General features: G+C 61.1%; 1 protein-coding gene across 4 annotated transcripts in view; it reads right to left on the bottom strand.

The window, feature by feature from the left end:
- LOC140912271 (uncharacterized) overlaps window positions 1-24827 on the bottom strand; it is a 32897-nt gene extending 8070 nt beyond the window's left edge. Inside the window, exons 1-2 of one of the 4 annotated variants that reach the window (XM_073346427.2) lie at window positions 24575-24827; window positions 23120-23341 (exon numbers count right to left, since the gene is read on the bottom strand). The gene's annotated coding sequence lies outside the window, so the exon portion shown is untranslated. Of the gene's footprint in view, window positions 1-22820; window positions 22927-23119; window positions 23342-24574 lie in introns of those variants that run through there. The other 3 variants (XM_073346429.2, XM_073346430.2, XM_073346431.2) reach the window with 3 other exon arrangements.
- Window positions 24828-25616: the final 789 nt, after the last annotated feature.

Here is a 25616-nt window from a genome sequence, read left to right as displayed (position 1 = left end):
CGACCCCAGGTTATAACCTGCCCGCAGCCACACGGTTCACTCCGAAACCTACCGACCCCAGGCTAGAACCTGCCCGCAGCCACACGGTTCACTCTGAACCCTACCGACCCCAGCCTAGAACCTGCCTGCAGCCACACGGTTCACTCTGAAACCTACCGACCCCAGGCTATAACCTGCCCGCAGCCACACGGTTCACTCTGAACCCTACCGACCCCAGGCTATAACCTGCCCGCAGCCACACGGTTCACTCTCAAACCTACCGACCCCAGGCTAGAACCTGCCCGCAGCCACACGGTTCACTCCGAAACCTACCGACCCCAGGCTAGAACCTGCCCGCAGCCACACGGTTCACTCCGAAACCTACCGACCCCAGGCTATAACCTGCCCGCAGCCACACGGTTCACTCTGAAACCTACTGACCCCAGGCTAGAACCTGCCCGCAGCCACACGGTTCACTCTGAACCCTACTGACCCCAGGCTAGAACCTGCCCGCAGCCACACGGTTCATTCCGAAACCTACTGACCCCAGGCTATAACCTGCCCACAGCCACACGGTTCACTCCGAAACCTACTGACCCCAGGCTATAACCTGCCCGCAGCCACACGGTTCACTCCGAAACCTACTGACCCCAGGCTAGAACCTGCCCGCAGCCTCACGGTTCACTCTGAACCCTACCGACCCCAGGCTAGAACCTGCCCGCAGCCACACGGTTCACTCCGAAACCTACTGACCCCAGGCTATAACCTGCCCGCAGCCACACGGTTCACTCTGAACCCTACTGACCCCAGGCTATAACCTGCCCGCAGCCACACGGTTCACTCTGAAACCTACTGACCCCAGGCTAGAACCTGCCCGCAGCCACACGGTTCACTCCGAAACCTACCGACCCCAGGCTAGAACCTGCCCGCAGCCACACGGTTCACTCCGAAACCTACTGACCCCAGGCTATAACCTGCCCGCAGCCACACGGTTCACTCCGAAACCTACTGACCCCAGGCTAGAACCTGCCCGCAGCCACACGGTTCACTCCGAAACCTACCGACCCCAGGCTATAACCTGCGCGCAGCCTCACGGTTCACTCTGAACCCTACCGACCCCAGGCTATAACCTGCCCGCAGCCTCACGGTTCACTCCGAAACCTACTGACCCCAGGCTAGAACCTGCCCGCAGCCACACGGTTCACTCTGAAACCTACTGACCCCAGGCTATAACCTGCCCGCAGCCACACGGTTCACTCTGAACCCTACTGACCCCAGGCTATAACCTGCCCGCAGCCACACGGTTCACTCTGAAACCTACCGACCCCAGGCTATAACCTGCCCGCAGCCTCACGGTTCACTCTGAACCCTACCGACCCCAGGCTATAACCTGCCCGCAGCCTCACGGTTCACTCTGAACCCTACTGACCCCAGGCTATAACCTGCCCGCAGCCACACGGTTCACTCCGAAACCTACCGACCCCAGGCTAGAACCTGCCCGCAGCCTCACGGTTCACTCCGAAACCTACCGACCCCAGGCTAGAACCTGCCCGCAGCCACACGGTTCACTCCGAAACCTACCGACCCCAGGCTATAACCTGCCCGCAGCCACACGGTTCACTCCGAAACCTACCGACCCCAGGCTAGAACCTGCGCGCAGCCTCACGGTTCACTCTGAACCCTACCGACCCCAGGCTATAACCTGCCCGCAGCCTCACGGTTCACTCCGAAACCTACTGACCCCAGGCTAGAACCTGCCCGCAGCCACACGGTTCACTCTGAAACCTACTGACCCCAGGCTATAACCTGCCCGCAGCCACACGGTTCACTCTGAACCCTACTGACCCCAGGCTATAACCTGCCCGCAGCCACACGGTTCACTCTGAAACCTACCGACCCCAGGCTATAACCTGCCCGCAGCCTCACGGTTCACTCTGAACCCTACCGACCCCAGGCTATAACCTGCCCGCAGCCTCACGGTTCACTCTGAACCCTACTGACCCCAGGCTATAACCTGCCCGCAGCCACACGGTTCACTCTGAAACCTACCGACCCCAGGCTAGAACCTGCCCGCAGCCTCACGGTTCACTCCGAAACCTACCGACCCCAGGCTAGAACCTGCCCGCAGCCACACGGTTCACTCCGAAACCTACCGACCCCAGGCTAGAACCTGCCCGCAGCCACACGGTTCACTCCGAAACCTACCGACCCCAGGCTAGAACCTGCCTGCAGCCACACGGTTCACTCCGAAACCTACCGACCCCAGGCTATAACCTGCCCGCAGCCACACGGTTCACTCTGAAACCTACCGACCCCAGGCTATAACCTGCCCGCAGCCTCACGGTTCACTCCGAAACCTACTGACCCCAGGCTATAACCTGCCTGCAGCCTCACGGTTCACTCCGAAACCTACTGACCCCAGGCTATAACCTGCCCGCAGCCACACGGTTCACTCCGAAACCTACCGACCCCAGGCTAGAACCTGCCCGCAGCCACACGGTTCACTCCGAAACCTACTGACCCCAGGCTATAACCTGCCCGCAGCCACACGGTTCACTCCGAAACCTACCGACCCCAGGCTATAACCTGCCCGCAGCCACACGGTTCACTCTGAACCCTACCGACCCCAGGCTAGAACCTGCCCGCAGCCACACGGTTCACTCCGAAACCTACTGACCCCAGGCTATAACCTGCCCGCAGCCACACGGTTCACTCCGAAACCTACCGACCCCAGGCTATAACCTGCCCGCAGCCACACGGTTCACTCTGAACCCTACTGACCCCAGGCTATAACCTGCCCGCAGCCACACGGTTCACTCTGAAACCTACTGACCCCAGGCTAGAACCTGCCCGCAGCCACACGGTTCACTCCGAAACCTACCGACCCCAGGCTAGAACCTGCCCGCAGCCACACGGTTCACTCCGAAACCTACTGACCCCAGGCTATAACCTGCCCGCAGCCACACGGTTCACTCCGAAACCTACTGACCCCAGGCTAGAACCTGCCCGCAGCCACACGGTTCACTCCGAAACCTACCGACCCCAGGCTATAACCTGCCCGCAGCCTCACGGTTCACTCTGAACCCTACCGACCCCAGGCTATAACCTGCCCGCAGCCTCACGGTTCACTCCGAAACCTACTGACCCCAGGCTATAACCTGCCCGCAGCCACACGGTTCACTCTGAACCCTACCGACCCCAGGCTATAACCTGCCCGCAGCCTCACGGTTCACTCCGAAACCTACTGACCGCAGGCTAGAACCTGCCCGCAGCCACACGGTTCACTCCGAAACCTACTGACCCCAGGCTAGAACCTGCCCGCAGCCACACGGTTCACTCTGAAACCTACTGACCCCAGGCTATAACCTGCCCGCAGCCACACGGTTCACTCCGAAACCTACTGACCCCAGGCTATAACCTGCCCGCAGCCACACGGTTCACTCCGAAACCTACCGACCCCAGGCTAGAACCTGCCCGCAGCCACACGGTTCACTCCGAAACCTACTGACCCCAGGCTATAACCTGCCCGCAGCCACACGGTTCACTCCGAAACCTACCGACCCCAGGCTATAACCTGCCCGCAGCCACACGGTTCACTCTGAAACCTACTGACCCCAGGCTAGAACCTGCCCGCAGCCACACAGTTCACTCTGAACCCTACTGACCCCAGGCTATAACCTGCCCGCAGCCACACGGTTCATTCCGAAACCTACTGACCCCAGGCTATAACCTGCCCGCAGCCACACGGTTCATTCCGAAACCTACTGACCCCAGGCTATAACCTGCCCGCAGCCACACGGTTCACTCCGAAACCTACTGACCCCAGGCTATAACCTGCCCGCAGCCACACGGTTCACTCCGAAACCTACCGACCCCAGGCTAGAACCTGCCCGCAGCCACACGGTTCACTCCGAAACCTACCGACCCCAGGCTAGAACCTGCCCGCAGCCACACGGTTCACTCCGAAACCTACTGACCCCAGGCTATAACCTGCCCGCAGCCACACGGTTCGCTCTGAAACCTACTGACCCCAGGCTATAACCTGCCCGCAGCCACACGGTTCACTCTGAACCCCACTGACCCCAGGCTATAACCTGCCCGCAGCCACACGGTTCACTCTGAAACCTACCGACCCCAGGCTATAACCTGCCCGCAGCCTCACGGTTCACTCTGAACCCTACCGACCCCAGGCTATAACCTGCCCGCAGCCTCACGGTTCACTCTGAACCCTACTGACCCCAGGCTATAACCTGCCCGCAGCCACACGGTTCACTCTGAACCCTACTGACCCCAGGCTATAACCTGCCCGCAGCCACACGGTTCACTCTGAAACCTACCGACCCCAGGCTAGAACCTGCCCGCAGCCTCACGGTTCACTCCGAAACCTACCGACCCCAGGCTAGAACCTGCCCGCAGCCACACGGTTCACTCCGAAACCTACTGACCCCAGGCTATAACCTGCCCGCAGCCAAACGGTTCACTCCGAAACCTACTGACCCCAGGCTATAACCTGCCCGCAGCCACACGGTTCACTCCGAAACCTACCGACCCCAGGCTATAACCTGCCCGCAGCCACACGGTTCACTCCGAAACCTACCGACCCCAGGCTAGAACCTGCCTGCAGCCACACGGTTCACTCCGAAACCTACCGACCCCAGGCTATAACCTGCCCGCAGCCACACGGTTCACTCTGAACCCTACCGACCCCAGGATAGAACCTGCCCGCAGCCACACGGTTCACTCCGAAACCTACTGAACCCAGGCTATAACCTGCCCGCAGCCACACGGTTCACTCCGAAACCTACCGACCCCAGGCTATAACCTGCCCGCAGCCACACGGTTCACTCCGAAACCTACCGACCCCAGGCTAGAACCTGCCTGCAGCCACACGGTTCACTCCGAAACCTACCGACCCCAGGCTATAACCTGCCCGCAGCCACACGGTTCTCTCTGAAACCTACTGACCCCAGGCTATAACCTGCCTGCAGCCTCACGGTTCACTCCGAAACCTACCGACCCCAGGCTAGAACCTGCCCGCAGCCACACGGTTCACTCCGAAACCTACTGACCCCAGGCTATAACCTGCCCGCAGCCACACGGTTCACTCCGAAACCTACCGACCCCAGGCTATAACCTGCCCGCAGCCACACGGTTCACTCTGAACCCTACCGACCCCAGGCTAGAACCTGCCCGCAGCCACACGGTTCACTCCGAAACCTACTGACCCCAGGCTATAACCTGCCGGCAGCCACACGGTTCACTCCGAAACCTACCGACCCCAGGCTAGAACCTGCCTGCAGCCACACGGTTCACTCCGAAACCTACCGACCCCAGGCTAGAACCTGCCCGCAGCCACACGGTTCACTCCGAAACCTACCGACCCCAGGTTATAACCTGCCCGCAGCCACACGGTTCACTCCGAAACCTACCGACCCCAGGCTAGAACCTGCCCGCAGCCACACGGTTCACTCTGAACCCTACCGACCCCAGGCTAGAACCTGCCTGCAGCCACACGGTTCACTCTGAAACCTACCGACCCCAGGCTATAACCTGCCCGCAGCCACACGGTTCACTCTGAACCCTACCGACCCCAGGCTATAACCTGCCCGCAGCCACACGGTTCACTCTGAAACCTACCGACCCCAGGCTAGAACCTGCCCGCAGCCACACGGTTCACTCCGAAACCTACTGACCCCAGGCTATAACCTGCCCGCAGCCACACGGTTCACTCTGAAACCTACCGACCCCAGGCTAGAACCTGCCCGCAGCCACACGGTTCACTCCGAAACCTACCGACCCCAGGCTAGAACCTGCCCGCAGCCACACGGTTCACTCCGAAACCTACCGACCCCAGGCTAGAACCTGCCCGCAGCCACACGGTTCACTCCGAAACCTACCGACCCCAGGCTATAACCTGCCCGCAGCCACACGGTTCACTCTGAAACCTACTGACCCCAGGCTAGAACCTGCCCGCAGCCACACGGTTCACTCTGAACCCTACTGACCCCAGGCTAGAACCTGCCCGCAGCCACACGGTTCACTCTGAAACCTACCGACCCCAGGCTATAACCTGCCCGCAGCCTCACGGTTCACTCTGAACCCTACCGACCCCAGGCTATAACCTGCCCGCAGCCTCACGGTTCACTCTGAACCCTACGGACCCCAGGCTATAACCTGCCCGCAGCCACACGGTTCACTCTGAAACCTACCGACGCCAGGCTAGAACCTGTCCGCAGCCACACGGTTCACTCCGAAACCTACCGACCCCAGGCTATAACCTGCCCGCAGCCACACGGTTCACTCCGAAACCTACCGACCCCAGGGTAGAACCTGCCTGCAGCCACACGGTTCACTCCGAAACCTACCGACCCCAGGCTATAACCTGCCCGCAGCCACACGGTTCACTCTGAAACCTACTGACCACAGGCTATAACCTGCCTGCAGCCTCACGGTTCACTCCGAAACCTACTGACCCCAGGCTATAACCTGCCCGCAGCCACACGGTTCGCTCCGAAACCTACTGACCCCAGGCTAGAACCTGCCCGCAGCCACACGGTTCGCTCCGAAACCTACCGACCCCAGGCTAGAACCTGCCCGCAGCCACACGGTTCACTCCGAAACCTACTGACCCCAGGCTATAACCTGCCCGCAGCCACACGGTTCACTCTGAAACCTACTGACCCCAGGCTATAACCTGCCCGCAGCCACACGGTTCACTCTGAACCCTACTGACCCCAGGCTATAACCTGCCCGCAGCCACACGGTTCACTCTGAAACCTACCGACCCCAGGCTATAACCTGCCCGCAGCCTCACGGTTCACTCTGAACCCTACCGACCCCAGGCTAGAACCTGCCCTCAGCCTCACGGTTCACTCTGAACCCTACTGACCCCAGGCTATAACCTGCCCGCAGCCACACGGTTCACTCTGAAACCTACCGACCCCAGGCTAGAACCTGCCCGCAGCCACACGGTTCACTCCGAAACCTACCGACCCCAGGCTATAACCTGCCCGCAGCCACACGGTTCACTCCGAAACCTACCGACCCCAGGCTAGAACCTGCCTGCAGCCACACGGTTCACTCCGAAACCTACCGACCCCAGGCTATAACCTGCCCGCAGCCACACGGTTCACTCTGAAACCTACTGACCCCAGGCTATAACCTGCCTGCAGCCTCACGGTTCACTCCGAAACCTACTGACCCCAGGCTATAACCTGCCCGCAGCCACACGGTTCACTCCGAAACCTACCGACCCCAGGCTAGAACCTGCCCGCAGCCACACGGTTCACTCCGAAACCTACTGACCCCAGGCTAGAACCTGCCCGCAGCCACACGGTTCACTCCGAAACCTACCGACCCCAGGCTATAACCTGCCCGCAGCCACACGGTTCACTCTGAACCCTACCGACCCCAGGCTAGAACCTGCCCGCAGCCACACGGTTCACTCCGAAACCTACTGACCCCAGGCTATAACCTGCCCGCAGCCACACGGTTCACTCCGAAACCTACCGACCCCAGGCTAGAACCTGCCCGCAGCCACACGGTTCACTCCGAAACCTACCGACCCCAGGCTAGAACCTGCCCGCAGCCACACGGTTCACTCCGAAACCTACCGACCCCAGGCTATAACCTGCCCGCAGCCACACGGTTCACTCTGAACCCTACCGACCCCAGGCTAGAACCTGCCTGCAGCCACACGGTTCACTCTGAAACCTACCGACCCCAGGCTATAACCTGCCCGCAGCCACACGGTTCACTCTGAACCCTACCGACCCCAGGCTATAACCTGCCCGCAGCCACACGGTTCACTCTGAAACCTACCGACCCCAGGCTAGAACCTGCCCGCAGCCACACGGTTCACTCCGAAACCTACCGACCCCAGGCTAGAACCTGCCCGCAGCCACACGGTTCACTCCGAAACCTACCGACCCCAGGCTAGAACCTGCCCGCAGCCACACGGTTCACTCTGAAACCTACTGACCCCAGGCTAGAACCTGCCCGCAGCCACACGGTTCACTCCGAAACCTACCGACCCCAGGCTAGAACCTGCCCGCAGCCACACGGTTCACTCTGAAACCTACTGACCCCAGGCTAGAACCTGCCCGCAGCCACACGGTTCACTCTGAACCCTACTGACCCCAGGCTAGAACCTGCCCGCAGCCACACGGTTCATTCCGAAACCTACTGACCCCAGGCTATAACCTGCCCGCAGCCACACGGTTCACTCCGAAACCTACTGACCCCAGGCTATAACCTGCCCGCAGCCACACGGTTCACTCCGAAACCTACTGACCCCAGGCTAGAACCTCCCCGCAGCCACACGGTTCACTCCGAAACCTACCGACCCCAGGCTAGAACCTGCCCGCAGCCACACGGTTCACTCCGAAACCTACTGACCCCAGGCTATAACCTGCCCGCACCCACACGGTTCACTCCGAAACCTACTGACCCCAGGCTATAACCTGCCCGCAGCCACACGGTTCACTCTGAAACCTACTGACCCCAGGCTATAACCTGCCCGCAGCCACACGGTTCACTCTGAACCCTACTGACCCCAGGCTATAACCTGCCCGCAGCCACACGGTTCACTCTGAAACCTACCGACCCCAGGCTATAACCTGCCCGCAGCCTCACGGTTCACTCTGAACCCTACCGACCCCAGGCTATAACCTGCCCGCAGCCTCACGGTTCACTCTGAACCCTACGGACCCCAGGCTATAACCTGCCCGCAGCCACACGGTTCACTCTGAAACCTACCGACGCCAGGCTAGAACCTGCCCGCAGCCACACGGTTCACTCCGAAACCTACCGACCCCAGGCTATAACCTGCCCGCAGCCACACGGTTCACTCCGAAACCTACCGACCCCAGGCTAGAACCTGCCTGCAGCCACACGGTTCACTCCGAAACCTACCGACCCCAGGCTATAACCTGCCCGCAGCCACACGGTTCACTCTGAAACCTACTGACCACAGGCTATAACCTGCCTGCAGCCTCACGGTTCACTCCGAAACCTACTGACCCCAGGCTATAACCTGCCCGCAGCCACACGGTTCACTCCGAAACCTACCGACCCCAGGCTAGAACCTGCCCGCAGCCACACGGTTCACTCCGAAACCTACTGACCCCAGGCTATAACCTGCCCGCAGCCACACGGTTCACTCCGAAACCTACCGACCCCAGGCTATAACCTGCCCGCAGCCACACGGTTCACTCTGAACCCTACCGACCCCAGGCTAGAACCTGCCCGCAGCCACACGGTTCACTCCGAAACCTACTGACCCCAGGCTATAACCTGCCCGCAGCCACACGGTTCACTCTGAAACCTACCGACCCCAGGCTAGAACCTGCCCGCAGCCTCACGGTTCACTCCGAAACCTACCGACCCCAGGCTAGAACCTGCCCGCAGCCACACGGTTCACTCCGAAACCTACCGACCCCAGGCTATAACCTGCCCGCAGCCACACGGTTCACTCCGAAACCTACCGACCCCAGGCTAGAACCTGCCTGCAGCCACACGGTTCACTCCGAAACCTACCGACCCCAGGCTATAACCTGCCCGCAGCCACACGGTTCACTCTGAAACCTACCGACCCCAGGCTATAACCTGCCCGCAGCCTCACGGTTCACTCCGAAACCTACTGACCCCAGGCTATAACCTGCCCGCAGCCACACGGTTCACTCCGAAACCTACCGACCCCAGGCTAGAACCTGCCCGCAGCCACACGGTTCACTCCGAAACCTACTGACCCCAGGCTATAACCTGCCCGCAGCCACACGGTTCACTCCGAAACCTACCGACCCCAGGCTATAACCTGCCCGCAGCCACACGGTTCACTCTGAACCCTACCGACCCCAGGCTAGAACCTGCCCGCAGCCACACGGTTCATTCCGAAACCTACTGACCCCAGGCTATAACCTGCCCGCAGCCACACGGTTCATTCCGAAACCTACTGACCCCAGGCTATAACCTGCCCGCAGCCACACGGTTCACTCCGAAACCTACTGACCCCAGGCTATAACCTGCCCGCAGCCACACGGTTCGCTCCGAAACCTACTGACCCCAGGCTAGAACCTGCCCGCAGCCACACGGTTCGCTCCGAAACCTACCGACCCCAGGCTAGAACCTGCCCGCAGCCACACGGTTCGCTCCGAAACCTACTGACCCCAGGCTATAACCTGCCCGCAGCCACACGGTTCACTCTGAAACCTACTGACCCCAGGCTATAACCTGCCCGCAGCCACACGGTTCACTCTGAACCCTACTGACCCCAGGCTATAACCTGCCCGCAGCCACACGGTTCACTCTGAAACCTACCGACCCCAGGCTATAACCTGCCCGCAGCCTCACGGTTCACTCTGAACCCTACCGACCCCAGGCTATAACCTGCCCTCAGCCTCACGGTTCACTCTGAACCCTACTGACCCCAGGCTATAACCTGCCCGCAGCCACACGGTTCACTCTGAAACCTACCGACCCCAGACTAGAACCTGCCCGCAGCCTCACGGTTCACTCCGAAACCTACCGACCCCAGGCTAGAACCTGCCCGCAGCCACACGGTTCACTCCGAAACCTACTGACCCCAGGCTATAACCTGCCCGCAGCCACACGGTTCACTCCGAAACCTACTGACCCCAGGCTAGAACCTGCCCGCAGCCACACGGTTCACTCCGAAACCTACCGACCCCAGGCTATAACCTGCCCGCAGCCACACGGTTCACTCCGAAACCTACCGACCCCAGGCTAGAACCTGCCTGCAGCCACACGGTTCACTCCGAAACCTACCGACCCCAGGCTATAACCTGCCCGCAGCCACACGGTTCACTCTGAAACCTACTGACCCCAGGCTATAACCTGCCTGCAGCCTCACGGTTCACTCCGAAACCTACTGACCCCAGGCTATAACCTGCCCGCAGCCACACGGTTCACTCCGAAACCTACCGACCCCAGGCTAGAACCTGCCCGCAGCCACACGGTTCACTCCGAAACCTACCGACCCCAGGCTAGAACCTGCCCGCAGCCACACGGTTCACTCCGAAACCTACCGACCCCAGGCTATAACCTGCCCGCAGCCACACGGTTCACTCTGAACCCTACCGACCCCAGGCTAGAACCTGCCCGCAGCCACACGGTTCACTCTGAAACCTACCGACCCCAGGCTAGAACCTGCCTGCAGCCACACGGTTCACTCCGAAACCTACCGACCCCAGGCTAGAACCTGCCCGCAGCCACACGGTTCACTCCGAAACCTACCGACCCCAGGCTATAACCTGCCCGCAGCCACACGGTTCACTCCGAAACCTACCGACCCCAGGCTAGAACCTGCCCGCAGCCACACGGTTCACTCTGAACCCTACCGACCCCAGGCTAGAACCTGCCTGCAGCCACACGGTTCACTCTGAAACCTACCGACCCCAGGCTATAACCTGCCCGCAGCCACACGGTTCACTCTGAACCCTACCGACCCCAGGCTATAACCTGCCCGCAGCCACACGGTTCACTCTGAAACCTACCGACCCCAGGCTAGAACCTGCCCGCAGCCACACGGTTCACTCCGAAACCTACCGACCCCAGGCTAGAACCTGCCCGCAGCCACACGGTTCACTCCGAAACCTACTGACCCCAGGCTAGAACCTGCCCGCAGCCACACGGTTCACTCCGAAACCTACCGACCCCAGGCTAGAACCTGCCCGCAGCCACACGGTTCACTCCGAAACCTACTGACCCCAGGCTATAACCTGCCCGCACCCACACGGTTCACTCCGAAACCTACTGACCCCAGGCTATAACCTGCCCGCAGCCACACGGTTCACTCTGAAACCTACTGACCCCAGGCTATAACCTGCCCGCAGCCACACGGTTCACTCTGAACCCTACTGACCCCAGGCTATAACCTGCCCGCAGCCACACGGTTCACTCTGAAACCTACCGACCCCAGGCTATAACCTGCCCGCAGCCTCACGGTTCACTCTGAACCCTACCGACCCCAGGCTATAACCTGCCCGCAGCCTCACGGTTCACTCTGAACCCTACGGACCCCAGGCTATAACCTGCCCGCAGCCACACGGTTCACTCTGAAACCTACCGACGCCAGGCTAGAACCTGCCCGCAGCCACACGGTTCACTCCGAAACCTACCGACCCCAGGCTATAACCTGCCCGCAGCCACACGGTTCACTCCGAAACCTACCGACCCCAGGCTAGAACCTGCCTGCAGCCACACGGTTCACTCCGAAACCTACCGACCCCAGGCTATAACCTGCCCGCAGCCACACGGTTCACTCTGAAACCTACTGACCACAGGCTATAACCTGCCTGCAGCCTCACGGTTCACTCCGAAACCTACTGACCCCAGGCTATAACCTGCCCGCAGCCACACGGTTCACTCCGAAACCTACCGACCCCAGGCTAGAACCTGCCCGCAGCCACACGGTTCACTCCGAAACCTACTGACCCCAGGCTATAACCTGCCCGCAGCCACACGGTTCACTCCGAAACCTACCGACCCCAGGCTATAACCTGCCCGCAGCCACACGGTTCACTCTGAACCCTACCGACCCCAGGCTAGAACCTGCCCGCAGCCACACGGTTCACTCCGAAACCTACTGACCCCAGGCTATAACCTGCCCGCAGCCACACGGTTCACTCCGAAACCTACCGACCCCAGGCTAGAACCTGCCTGCAGCCACACGGTTCACTCTGAAACCTACCGACCCCAGGCTATAACCTGCCCGCAGCCACACGGTTCACTCTGAACCCTACCGACCCCAGGCTATAACCTGCCCGCAGCCACACGGTTCACTCTGAAACCTACCGACCCCAGGCTAGAACCTGCCCGCAGCCACATGGTTCACTCTGAAACCTACCGACCCCAGGCTATAACCTGCCCGCAGCCTCACGGTTCACTCTGAACCCTACCGACCCCAGGCTATAACCTGCCCGCAGCCTCACGGTTCACTCTGAACCCTACGGACCCCAGGCTATAACCTGCCCGCAGCCACACGGTTCACTCTGAAACCTACCGACCCCAGGCTAGAACCTGCCCGCAGCCTCACGGTTCACTCCGAAACCTACCGACCCCAGGCTAGAACCTGCCCGCAGCCACACGGTTCACTCCGAAACCTACCGACCCCAGGCTATAACCTGCCCGCAGCCACACGGTTCACTCCGAAACCTACCGACCCCAGGCTAGAACCTGCCTGCAGCCACACGGTTCACTCCGAAACCTACCGACCCCAGGCTATAACCTGCCCGCAGCCTCACGGTTCACTCCGAAACCTACTGACCCCAGGCTATAACCTGCCTGCAGCCTCACGGTTCACTCCGAAACCTACTGACCCCAGGCTAGAACCTGCCCGCAGCCACACGGTTCACTCCGAAACCTACCGACCCCAGGCTAGAACCTGCCCGCAGCCACACGGTTCACTCCGAAACCTACTGACCCCAGGCTATAACCTGCCCGCAGCCACACGGTTCACTCCGAAACCTACCGACCCCAGGCTATAACCTGCCCGCAGCCACACGGTTCACTCTGAACCCTACCGACCCCACGCTAGAACCTGCCCGCAGCCACACCGTTCACTCCGAAACCTACTGACCCCAGGCTATAACCTGCCCGCAGCCACACGGTTCACTCCGAAACCTACCGACCCCAGGCTATAACCTGCCCGCAGCCACACGGTTCACTCTGAACCCTACTGACCCCAGGCTATAACCTGTCCGCAGCCACACGGTTCACTCTGAAACCTACTGACCCCAGGCTAGAACCTGCCCGCAGCCACACGGTTCACTCCGAAACCTACCGACCCCAGGCTAGAACCTGCCCGCAGCCACACGGTTCACTCCGAAACCTACCGACCCCAGGCTAGAACCTGCCCGCAGCCTCACGGTTCACTCTGAACCCTACCGACCCCAGGCTATAACCTGCCCGCAGCCTCACGGTTCACTCCGAAACCTACAGACCCCAGGCTATAACCTGCCCGCAGCCACACGGTTCACTCTGAACCCTACCGACCCCAGGCTATAACCTGCCCGCAGCCTCACGGTTCACTCCGAAACCTACTGACCCCAGGCTAGAACCTGCCCGCAGCCACACGGTTCACTCCGAAACCTACTGACCCCAGGCTAGAACCTGCCCGCAGCCACACGGTTCACTCTGAAACCTACTGACCCCAGGCTATAACCTGCCCGCAGCCACACGGTTCACTCCGAAACCTACCGACCCCAGGCTATAACCTGCCCGCAGCCACACGGTTCACTCCGAAACCTACCGACCCCAGGCTATAACCTGCCCGCAGCCACACGGTTCACTCTGAACCCTACCGACCCCAGGCTAGAACCTGCCCGCAGCCACACGGTTCACTCCGAAACCTACCGACCCCAGGCTATAACCTGCCCGCAGCCACACGGTTCACTCCGAAACCTACCGACCCCAGGCTAGAACCTGCCCGCAGCCACACGGTTCACTCCGAAACCTACCGACCCCAGGCTAGAACCTGCCCGCAGCCACACGGTTCACTCCGAAACCTACCGACCCCAGGCTAGAACCTGCCCGCAGCCACACGGTTCACTCCGAAACCTACCGACCCCAGGCTAGAACCTGCCCGCAGCCACACGGTTCACTCTGAAACCTACCGACCCCAGGCTATAACCTGCCCGCAGCCACACGGTTCACTCTCAACCCTACCGACCCCAGGCTAGAACCTGCCCGCAGCCACACGGTTCACTCTGAACCCTACCGACCCCAGGCTAGAACCTGCCTGCAGCCACACGGTTCACTCTGAAACCTACCGACCCCAGGCTAGAACCTGCCCGCAGCCACACGGTTCACTCTGAACCCTACTGACCCCAGGCTAGAACCTGCCTGCAGCCACACGGTTCACTCCGAAACCTACCGACCCCAGGCTAGAACCTGCCCGCAGCCACACGGTTCATTCCGAAACCTACTGACCCCAGGCTATAACCTGCCCGCAGCCACATGGTTCACTCCGAAACCTACTGACCCCAGGCTATAACCTGCCCGCAGCCACACGGTTCACTCCGAAACCTACTGACCCCAGGCTAGAACCTGCCCGCAGCCACACGGTTCACTCCGAAACCTACCGTCCCCAGGCTATAACCTGCCCGCTGCCACACGGTTCACTCCGAAACCTACTGACCCCAGGCTATAACCTGCCCGCAGCCACACGGTTCACTCTGAAACCTACTGACCCCAGGCTATAACCTGCCCGCAGCCACACGGTTCACTCTGAAACCTACCGACCCCAGGCTATAACCTGCCCGCAGCCTCACGGTTCACTCTGAACCCTACCGACCCCAGGCTATAACCTGCCCGCAGCCTCACGGTTCACTCTGAACCCTACTGACCCCAGGCTATAACCTGCCCGCAGCCACACGGTTCACTCCGAAACCTACCGACCCCAGGCTATAACCTGCCCGCAGCCACACGGTTCACTCCGAAACCTACCGACCCCAGGCTAGAACCTGCCCGCAGCCACACGGTTCACTCCGAAACCTACCGACCCCAGGCTATAACCTGCCCGCAGCCACACGGTTCACTCTGAAACCTACTGACCCCAGGCTATAACCTGCCTGCAGCCTCACGGTTCACTCCGAAACCTACTGACCCCAGGCTATAACCTGCCCGCAGCCACACGGTTCACTCCGAAACCTACTGACCCCAGGCTATAACCTGCCCGCAGCCACACGGTTCACTCCGAAACCTACCGACCCCAGGCTATAACCTGCCCGCAGCCACACGGTTCACTCTGAACCCTACTGACCCCAGGCTATAACCTGCCCGCAGCCACACGGTTCACTCTGAACCCTACCGACCCCAGGCTAGAACCTGCCCGCAGCCACACGGTTCACTCCGAAACCTACCGACCCCAGGCTAGAACCTGCCCGCAGCCACACGGTTCACTCTGAAACCTACCGACCCCAGGCTATAACCTGCCCGCAGCCACACGGTTCACTCTGAAACCTACTGACCCCAGGCTATAACCTGCCCGCAGCCACACGGTTCACTCTGAAACCTACTGACCCCAGGCTAGAACCTGCCCGCAGCCACACGGTTCACTCTGAAACCTACCGACCCCAGGCTAGAACCTGCCCGCAGCCACACGGTTCACTCCGAAACCTACCGACCCCAGGCTATAACCTGCCCGCAGCCACACGGTTCACTCTGAAACCTACTGACCCCAGGCTAGAACCTGCCCGCAGCCACACGGTTCATTCCGAAACCTACTGACCCCAGGCTATAACCTGCCCGCAGCCACACGGTTCACTCCGAAACCTACTGACCCCAGGCTAGAACCTGCCCGCAGCCACACGGTTCACTCCGAAACCTACTGACCCCAGGCTAGAACCTGCCCGCAGCCACACGGTTCACTCCGAAACCTACTGACCCCAGGCTAGAACCTGCCCGCAGCCACACGGTTCACTCCGAAACCTACCGACCCCAGGCTAGAACCTGCCCGCAGCCACACGGTTCACTCCGAAACCTACCGACCCCAGGCTAGAACCTGCCCGCAGCCACACGGTTCACTCCGAAACCTACTGACCCCAGGCTATAACCTGCCCGCACCCACACGGTTCACTCCGAAACCTACTGACCCCAGGCTATAACCTGCCCGCAGCCACACGGTTCACTCTGAAACCTACTGACCCCAGGCTATAACCTGCCCGCAGCCACACGGTTCACTCTGAACCCTACTGACCCCAGGCTATAACCTGCCCGCAGCCACACGGTTCACTCTGAAACCTACCGACCCCAGGCTATAACCTGCCCGCAGCCTCACGGTTCACTCTGAACCCTACCGACCCCAGGCTATAACCTGCCCGCAGCCTCACGGTTCACTCTGAACCCTACGGACCCCAGGCTATAACCTGCCCGCAGCCACACGGTTCACTCTGAAACCTACCGACGCCAGGCTAGAACCTGCCCGCAGCCACACGGTTCACTCCGAAACCTACCGACCCCAGGCTATAACCTGCCCGCAGCCACACGGTTCACTCCGAAACCTACCGACCCCAGGCTAGAACCTGCCTGCAGCCACACGGTTCACTCCGAAACCTACCGACCCCAGGCTATAACCTGCCCGCAGCCACACGGTTCACTCTGAAACCTACTGACCACAGGCTATAACCTGCCTGCAGCCTCACGGTTCACTCCGAAACCTACTGACCCCAGGCTATAACCTGCCCGCAGCCACACGGTTCACTCCGAAACCTACCGACCCCAGGCTAGAACCTGCCCGCAGCCACACGGTTCACTCCGAAACCTACTGACCCCAGGCTATAACCTGCCCGCAGCCACACGGTTCACTCCGAAACCTACCGACCCCAGGCTATAACCTGCCCGCAGCCACACGGTTCACTCTGAACCCTACCGACCCCAGGCTAGAACCTGCCCGCAGCCACACGGTTCACTCCGAAACCTACTGACCCCAGGCTATAACCTGCCCGCAGCCACACGGTTCACTCCGAAACCTACCGACCCCAGGCTAGAACCTGCCTGCAGCCACACGGTTCACTCTGAAACCTACCGACCCCAGGCTATAACCTGCCCGCAGCCACACGGTTCACTCTGAACCCTACCGACCCCAGGCTATAACCTGCCCGCAGCCACACGGTTCACTCTGAAACCTACCGACCCCAGGCTAGAACCTGCCCGCAGCCACATGGTTCACTCTGAAACCTACCGACCCCAGGCTATAACCTGCCCGCAGCCTCACGGTTCACTCTGAACCCTACCGACCCCAGGCTATAACCTGCCCGCAGCCTCACGGTTCACTCTGAACCCTACTGACCCCAGGCTATAACCTGCCCGCAGCCACACGGTTCACTCTGAAACCTACCGACCCCAGGCTAGAACCTGCCCGCAGCCTCACGGTTCACTCCGAAACCTACCGACCCCAGGCTAGAACCTGCCCGCAGCCACACGGTTCACTCCGAAACCTACCGACCCCAGGCTATAACCTGCCCGCAGCCACACGGTTCACTCCGAAACCTACCGACCCCAGGCTAGAACCTGCCTGCAGCCACACGGTTCACTCCGAAACCTACCGACCCCAGGCTATAACCTGCCCGCAGCCTCACGGTTCACTCCGAAACCTACTGACCCCAGGCTATAACCTGCCTGCAGCCTCACGGTTCACTCCGAAACCTACTGACCCCAGGCTAGAACCTGCCCGCAGCCACACGGTTCACTCCGAAACCTACCGACCCCAGGCTAGAACCTGCCCGCAGCCACACGGTTCACTCCGAAACCTACTGACCCCAGGCTATAACCTGCCCGCAGCCACACGGTTCACTCCGAAACCTACCGACCCCAGGCTATAACCTGCCCGCAGCCACACGGTTCACTCTGAACCCTACCGACCCCACGCTAGAACCTGCCCGCAGCCACACCGTTCACTCCGAAACCTACTGACCCCAGGCTATAACCTGCCCGCAGCCACACGGTTCACTCCGAAACCTACCGACCCCAGGCTATAACCTGCCCGCAGCCACACGGTTCACTCTGAACCCTACTGACCCCAGGCTATAACCTGTCCGCAGCCACACGGTTCACTCTGAAACCTACTGACCCCAGGCTAGAACCTGCCCGCAGCCACACGGTTCACTCCGAAACCTACCGACCCCAGGCTAGAACCTGCCCGCAGCCACACGGTTCACTCCGAAACCTACCGACCCCAGGCTAGAACCTGCCCGCAGCCTCACGGTTCACTCTGAACCCTACCGACCCCAGGCTATAACCTGCCCGCAGCCTCACGGTTCACTCCGAAACCTACAGACCCCAGGCTATAACCTGCCCGCAGCCACACGGTTCACTCTGAACCCTACCGACCCCAGGCTATAACCTGCCCGCAGCCTCACGGTTCACTCCGAAACCTACTGACCCCAGGCTAGAACCTGCCCGCAGCCACACGGTTCACTCCGAAACCTACCGACCCCAGGCTATAACCTGCCCGCAGCCTCACGGTTCACTCCGAAACCTACAGACCCCAGGCTATAACCTGCCCGCAGCCACACGGTTCACTCTGAACCCTACCGACCCCAGGCTATAACCTGCCCGCAGCCTCACGGTTCACTCCGAAACCTACTGACCCCAGGCTAGAACCTGCCCGCAGCCACACGGTTCACTCCGAAACCTACCGACCCCAGGCTAGAACCTGCCCGCAGCCACACGGTTCACTCCGAAACCTACCGACCCCAGGCTATAACCTGCCCGCAGCCACACGGTTCACTCCGAAACCTACCGACCCCAGGCTATAACCTGCCCGCAGCCACACGGTTCACTCCGAAACCTACCGACCCCAGGCTATAACCTGCCCGCAGCCACACGGTTCACTCTGAACCCTACCGACCCCAGGCTAGAACCTGCCCGCAGCCACACGGTTCACTCCGAAACCTACCGACCCCAGGCTATAACCTGCCCGCAGCCACACGGTTCACTCCGAAACCTACCGACCCCAGGCTAGAACCTGCCCGCAGCCACACGGTTCACTCCGAAACCTACCGACCCCAGGCTAGAACCTGCCCGCAGCCACACGGTTCACTCCGAAACCTACCGACCCCAGGCTAGAACCTGCCCGCAGCCACACGGTTCACTCCGAAACCTACCGACCCCAGGCTAGAACCTGCCCGCAGCCACACGGTTCACTCTGAAACCTACCGACCCCAGGCTATAACCTGCCCGCAGCCACACGGTTCACTCTCAACCCTACCGACCCCAGGCTAGAACCTGCCCGCAGCCACACGGTTCACTCTGAACCCTACCGACCCCAGGCTAGAACCTGCCTGCAGCCACACGGTTCACTCTGAAACCTACCGACCCCAGGCTATAACCTGCCCGCAGCCACACGGTTCACTCCGAAACCTACCGACCCCAGGCTAGAACCTGCCCGCAGCCACACGGTTCACTCCGAAACCTACCGACCCCAGGCTAGAACCTGCCCGCAGCCACACGGTTCACTCCGAAACCTACCGACCCCAGGCTAGAACCTGCCCGCAGCCACACGGTTCACTCTGAACCCTACCGACCCCAGGCTAGAACCTGCCTGCAGCCACACGGTTCACTCCGAAACCTACCGACCCCAGGCTAGAACCTGCCCGCAGCCACACGGTTCATTCCGAAACCTACTGACCCCAGGCTATAACCTGCCCGCAGCCACATGGTTCACTCCGAAACCTACTGACCCCAGGCTATAACCTGCCCGCAGCCACACGGTTCACTCCGAAACCTACTGACCCCAGGCTAGAACCTGCCCGCAGCCACACGGTTCACTCCGAAACCTACCGACCCCAGGCTAGAACCTGCCCGCAGCCACACGGTTCACTCCGAAACCTACCGTCCCCAGGCTATAACCTGCCCGCTGCCACACGGTTCACTCCGAAACCTACTGACCCCAGGCTATAACCTGCCCGCAGCCACACGGTTCACTCTGAAACCTACTGACCCCAGGCTATAACCTGCCCGCAGCCACACGGTTCACTCTGAAACCTACCGACCCCAGGCTATAACCTGCCCGCAGCCTCACGGTTCACTCTGAACCCTACCGACCCCAGGCTATAACCTGCCCGCAGCCTCACGGTTCACTCTGAACCCTACTGACCCCAGGCTATAACCTGCCCGCAGCTACACGGTTCACTCCGAAACCTACCGACCCCAGGCTATAACCTGCCCGCAGCCACACGGTTCACTCCGAAACCTACCGACCCCAGGCTAGAACCTGCCCGCAGCCACACGGTTCACTCCGAAACCTACCGACCCCAGGCTATAACCTGCCCGCAGCCACACGGTTCACTCTGAAACCTACTGACCCCAGGCTATAACCTGCCTGCAGCCTCACGGTTCACTCCGAAACCTACTGACCCCAGGCTATAACCTGCCCGCAGCCACACGGTTCACTCCGAAACCTACTGACCCCAGGCTATAACCTGCCCGCAGCCACACGGTTCACTCCGAAACCTACCGACCCCAGGCTATAACCTGCCCGCAGCCACACGGTTCACTCTGAACCCTACTGACCCCAGGCTATAACCTGCCCGCAGCCACACGGTTCACTCTGAACCCTACCGACCCCAGGCTAGAACCTGCCCGCAGCCACACGGTTCACTCCGAAACCTACCGACCCCAGGCTAGAACCTGCCCGCAGCCACACGGTTCACTCTGAAACCTACCGACCCCAGGCTATAACCTGCCCGCAGCCACATGGTTCACTCCGAAACCTACTGACCCCAGGCTATAACCTGCCCGCAGCCACACGGTTCACTCCGAAACCTACTGACCCCAGGCTAGAACCTGCCCGCAGCCACACGGTTCACTCCGAAACCTACCGACCCCAGGCTAGAACCTGCCCGCAGCCACACGGTTCACTCCGAAACCTACCGTCCCCAGGCTATAACCTGCCCGCTGCCACACGGTTCACTCCGAAACCTACTGACCCCAGGCTATAACCTGCCCGCAGCCACACGGTTCACTCTGAAACCTACTGACCCCAGGCTATAACCTGCCCGCAGCCACACGGTTCACTCTGAAACCTACCGACCCCAGGCTATAACCTGCCCGCAGCCTCACGGTTCACTCTGAACCCTACCGACCCCAGGCTATAACCTGCCCGCAGCCTCACGGTTCACTCTGAACCCTACTGACCCCAGGCTATAACCTGCCCGCAGCTACACGGTTCACTCCGAAACCTACCGACCCCAGGCTATAACCTGCCCGCAGCCACACGGTTCACTCCGAAACCTACCGACCCCAGGCTAGAACCTGCCCGCAGCCACACGGTTCACTCCGAAACCTACCGACCCCAGGCTATAACCTGCCCGCAGCCACACGGTTCACTCTGAAACCTACTGACCCCAGGCTATAACCTGCCTGCAGCCTCACGGTTCACTCCGAAACCTACTGACCCCAGGCTATAACCTGCCCGCAGCCACACGGTTCACTCCGAAACCTACTGACCCCAGGCTATAACCTGCCCGCAGCCACACGGTTCACTCCGAAACCTACCGACCCCAGGCTATAACCTGCCCGCAGCCACACGGTTCACTCTGAACCCTACTGACCCCAGGCTATAACCTGCCCGCAGCCACACGGTTCACTCTGAACCCTACCGACCCCAGGCTAGAACCTGCCCGCAGCCACACGGTTCACTCCGAAACCTACCGACCCCAGGCTAGAACCTGCCCGCAGCCACACGGTTCACTCTGAAACCTACCGACCCCAGGCTATAACCTGCCCGCAGCCACACGGTTCACTCTGAAACCTACTGACCCCAGGCTATAACCTGCCCGCAGCCACACGGTTCACTCTGAAACCTACTGACCCCAGGCTAGAACCTGCCCGCAGCCACACGGTTCACTCTGAAACCTACTGACCCCAGGCTATAACCTGCCCGCAGCCACACGGTTCACTCCGAAACCTACCGACCCCAGGCTATAACCTGCCCGCAGCCACACGGTTCACTCTGAAACCTACCGACCCCAGGCTATAACCTGCCCGCAGCCTCACGGTTCACTCCGAAACCTACCGACCCCAGGCTATAACCTGCCCGCAGCCACACGGTTCACTCCGAAACCTACCGACCCCAGGCTATAACCTGCCCGCAGCCACACGGTTCACTCTGAAACCTACCGACCCCAGGCTATAACCTGCCCGCAGCCACACGGTTCACTCCGAAACCTACCGACCCCAGGCTAGAACCTGCCCGCAGCCACACGGTTCACTCTGAACCCTACCGACCGCAGCGCAACCCAGGGCCGGCTCCGGAGGGGGCCTGATGGAGGCCGGGCCTCCCGCCCTCATTAACATGCAAACGCGAAGGGGCACGTCACCCGCTTAATTGATATTAACGACCCGGGGCCCAGCGCAGGCTCGGCAGACAGCGGCTCCATGCCGCTCATTAACAGTAACGCTCGTGCATATTAATTAGACTGCGTCCGCCCCACCCCCAATTGACATTCATACAATATGCAAATTATTTACAGGGCCCGCCCCATATGATCGAAATCTCCTACATATTGGTTAGGCCACGATCGCCCTCGTTAATATTCACATCTCATGAATATTGATTAGCACGACCCGCAACAAGCCCAGGTCATGAATATTCATGAGCCCCCAACACGCCGCTCACCCGCTCGCCGTCGCAGCGCCGACATCCCGCGATACCACGCCCTGCTCTCGGGCGTCCCTCTGTTGCCATGAGCAACGGCGCAGGCGGCCTGGCCCCGCCCCGCCGGAGCGACGGGGCCGCACGAGGCCCGAAAGAGCTCTGGAGCAGGGGCTTCCGGAAGTGACGAGGGGAGGAGCCGCCATGGCACCGGAAGTAAGCCCTGCACATCCGGAAAGAAACGCACTGCAGGGGAGGGGGGGGCAGCGCGACCGGAAATGACCGCTCCGACCGGAAATGGCCTCAGCGCGCCAGAAGCGAGCACTTGGGAAGGCCCCAGCCATTGAAAGGCCCGCAGAGGCCCGTCACCCCCTTGGACCTGGACACGACATCTCGCTGGCTGGCTGGCGGGGCCCAGAGCGACCACAGGGGCGTGCCAAGCACGCCTACGTCATGACTGGCCCATACCATGCGGCCAGTCGGAGCAAAGGGCGCAGGCCGACCACGCTAACATCTCCTTTGCTCTGATTGGCCAGGGGCTCCCAGCGGCGGCATGAGGGCCCAATAGGTAGTCCTTTTTCGCCAATTGGCTGAGACGACACTGCCCAGCCAATCAGAACACAGGGATAGCGCATGTGGGGGGCGGGGTATATTCTCTCTGGAACGAGCTTGTAGCCAATCAGCACTCAGGAGTAAAGGTCTGGCCCAAAACATGCAGTGCTGTGATTGGCCCCCAGCCACCCAAAGCCCAGGCCGGTGGGGCGCAAGGGGGAATCAAACGTTGCCTGCGCTCGGATTGGCAGAAGGGCCAACCAATCACAGTGCAGACGTCTTTGTCTAGTTAATACTGTGTGTTCCCACAGTGAGCACCTGGTGCAGCGAGCTGTAGCTCAGGCGAGCTCCTGCTCCAATGAATGTGTTAGTCGCTGAGGTGCCCCAAGTCCTCCTGCTCCTTTTGCGGGTACAGACTGACCCCGCTGCTCCTCTGAAATTTGTCTAATTAGAAGACCCGCTCTCTATCACTGGCCAGGCCTGTCCAGACTCTCTCAACACGTGGCCCCTCCCCCAGGCCAGGCCCCGCCCCCAAGGCCAGACTCGCCCCCCAGCGCATGGCCCCTCCCCCAGGGCCAGGCTCCGCCCCCAAGGCATAGCCCCGCCCCCAGCGCATGGCTCCGCCCCCAAGGCCACAGTCCCCCCAGCGCATGGCCCCTCCCCCAGGGCCAGGCTCCGGCCCCCAAGGCATAGCCCCGCCCCCAGCGCATGGCTCCGCCCCCAAGGCCACAGTCCCCCCAGCGCATGGCCCCTCCCCCAGGGCCAGGCCCCACCCCCAAGGCCAGGCCCCGCCCCATCACGTGGCCCCGCCCCCAAGGCCAGGCTCGCCCCCCCTTACTTATATCACTGTAAATGAGAAAATGTCAGAGATTTCTCATCTTGCTTCTAGTGCTCTTCGCCCACAGCCAACCAGAATCTCCCTCTCACCCGGTCTTCCTTCTGCCTTGCCCAGCAACACGGCCGTTCTGCGGATCTCCATTGGCTCGACGCCGCAGCCAATCAGCAGGTCCGGCGCGAACGAGGTCTCACTGGAACGCTCAGAACAAGAACGACCGTTAACTGCTCTACACGCTCGCGCGCGGCCCGGCAGCTGGCGCACGCGCACAGCCTCCCTGCAACCCAGCCCCTTGCGGCTAGAGCCAAAGGCACATGCGCGTTGGAGCTCTGGGCGCGCGCGCTTGCCCGCCCGGCAGAGGAGCGCATGCGCATTCCAGGCGGCGGCGCGGGGCAAGCGTTCCCTCAGACGGGCCTCATTGATTATTCATTAGGGGCGGGCTAATTACATGCACATTTATTCAGCCTCAAGACCCTAAATTGCTGGAAGTGGGCGTGGCCGTCGAGGTGTAATTAGTATGCATTAACTAATGATATGCAAATTAATTCATTGGTGGCTTCGGCTTGTATGGAAATATGCTAATTAGCTAGTGTCCCAAGAATACGAGAGAGACGCATGCAAATTAGGCAGGGCAGAGAGCGAGGTAATGAGATGCAGATTTCATCACCAGTTGACTGGGCAGTGTATGCAAATGGCTGCGCACTGGGGCCCAGCCCGGCCTGGAGGGCAGCTGGGGGCAAAGTCATGAGCCAATGAAGGGGCTGGGTGTTTAGCAGTATGCAAATGTATGCAAATAAGATGGCGGGCAGGGGGTAGAGGAGGGGCAGGGGTAGGTCTAGGGGCAGGGGCAGGGGCAGGGATGAGTGGTTGTGGGTCGAGAAGGAGGGGAATGGGAGGGGTAGCTGTGGGGGAGGGGCAGGGACAGTTGTGGGGCAAGGTGGAGGGGTGGCTGGGGGGCAGGGGATTGTTGTGGGGGGTGGGGCAGGGCAGAGACAGTTGTGGGGGGGAGGGCCAGGGGATAGTCCTGGGGGGTGGGGCAGAGCAGGGACAGTTGTGGGGGGAGGAGGAGGGGCATGGGAGGGGCAGCTGTTGGGGGATGGCCAGGGGGTAGTCCTGGGGGAGGAGGAGGGGCAT

The sequence above is a fragment of the Lepidochelys kempii genome, unplaced genomic scaffold, assembly GCF_965140285.1.
Source record: "Lepidochelys kempii isolate rLepKem1 unplaced genomic scaffold, rLepKem1.hap1 scaffold_245, whole genome shotgun sequence".
NCBI lineage: Eukaryota > Metazoa > Chordata > Testudines > Cheloniidae > Lepidochelys > Lepidochelys kempii.
The sequence above is the reverse complement of the archived record's forward strand: the minus strand, read 5'-3'. Positions and strand labels throughout refer to the sequence as shown.